Below are 2,063 nucleotides of genomic sequence, written 5' to 3'. Positions count from 1 at the left end.
GACATCTTCAATAAGTCTCAGAGCGATAGAAATTTACATCATATATTGTAGGGTAACTGTGTGTGTGTGTATGTATGTATGTATGCAAGTATGTATATAGACATATACATATATGTGTGTATAAACAGATAAATAGACAAATAGATAATTTGTGTTTTTGTTTGAGCACGAATAGTGAATTGGACATTGATGATATTTGTAGCTCATATCTGTGAATATGAAAAAAGTCACAGGTGTATACGTGAAAAGATCCATAATTAGCCAAATGTTATAAGCTTACCAATCGGCTATCATGATGGAGGTGGGATGAGATTAATTCAAATTACAGAACCTGAATTAGACATGTCTGTCTTGTATACTCTTGCAAGAGATCTTTCTGTTTCAGAAAACACTGGAATTTCGTTTCAGTGAGAGCATAATATATATATTTGTATATGCATACATATGTACATATATATTAAGAAAATTGTCATTTACCCGTTCATACTTAACAGTTAAATCGAGGATGAACTCGCAATAGAAAAACCCCCTCAACTTTACTCTCCTCAAACACCTATACAGAATGTTTATCATCAGTATATCTACTATGGCTGCTCTATTCATATCAGTCCTAATTTTCTTTCTTTTTTTTTTTTTTTTTTTCTTTTTTTTTTTTTTTTTTTTTTTGCTTTCCAGATGTCAGACCTAAGGCCTTTTATTCGTATGTATTAAAACAAAGTAGTATCAAATCTTTCATACGATTTTATAGTTTTACTAGCTGTGCCGTCACTTCAGATAATTGTTTTCTTCAATAGATCTACGTGATTCATTTTGCTTTTATTCTGTCAACTTCATTTTCCTCCCCCTTCTTCTCCTCCCTTCAGCCCTTTCCTCAGTTCATTCTCCGACGTTCAACTCTGATGGAATTGATCTTTACGATGCCATCTGGAACCGTTCCAAAGGAATCTGCAATATGTCCCAACTTTCGTCTTTTCCTGTCTTCCTCTTTAAGTCCTCTTCGGCCATTACTCTCAATTTCGCCTCTTCATGCGAAACTTTTTTCTGCAGAGAATCAACTTTGGCTTTGCTCTCAAACCCTAAGTGAGACAGGATTTATCTCATCCAACTTCACATGTTTCTTGAAACTGCAGCTTCCCGAGTGTGTGTGTGTGTGTGTTTGTTTGTTTGTGTTTTACCTGCTCGATCGAGTGACGATTTTCAGACTGTTATTTTTTCTCTTCTATTCCTGTTTCTAAATCTTGACAGACGGAATTGATTCACTTTTTCCGTACTGATATTTCTTATCAACATGGGACAACCTTAGTCATTTCTCTCCTAAGTTATAATGTTTTTGCTTGCATGTCTAGGTTACATCAATAATTATTTTATTGTAGATGCTCAAATTATTCACTAACCGAGATATTATTTGTAAATATTCATAATTGAAATGAATCATCCATCGCCTCGAGCAAATTTAATATCTTCGTGAAATATATGCATAGCTGTACGCCTCTGCAGTTTCATGGCTGATGTCGGGTGTAACGCTATTTATCAGAGCTTAGATTAACCAATAATCAGTGCAGTTACAAATACTTTCACCAGTTAAATACAGATAAACAGTGATTTATACAGCTTGTTTTGTTCGTAATGAGATTCCTGGAGAACTTTGCAGTGAGTGAGGTTTTCATTTAGCTACGACGGTGATCATTTTCACTATTCTCTCTCTCTCTCTCTCTCTCTCTCTCTCTCTCTCTCTCTCTCTCTCTCTCTCTCTCCACCCAGACTAAAATTCATACCAGTCAGCAAACAATCAGGCATCGAATTCACTATTCAGGAAAAGGTAGGCCCAGAGCTCTTTTGTTACGGAACCCTCCCCAAGATATCACTGTTTCGCCCGTCCTTGGAAATCGAACGCTGTTTCCTCTGTAATGAGTCAAGAGTGGTACTATTGTAACGTTACATGAGAATAACTGAGAGAGAGAGAGAGAGAGAGAGAGAGAGAGAGAGATGGAAAGAGAGAGAGAGACGAGATGAGAGAGAGGAGAGAGAGATGAGAAGACACCGACGTCATGCTATCTATTCTG

The sequence above is a fragment of the Macrobrachium nipponense genome, chromosome 3 (genome assembly GCF_015104395.2).
Source record: "Macrobrachium nipponense isolate FS-2020 chromosome 3, ASM1510439v2, whole genome shotgun sequence".
Classification (NCBI taxonomy): domain Eukaryota; kingdom Metazoa; phylum Arthropoda; class Malacostraca; order Decapoda; family Palaemonidae; genus Macrobrachium; species Macrobrachium nipponense.
The sequence above is the reverse complement of the archived record's forward strand: the minus strand, read 5'-3'. Positions refer to the sequence as shown.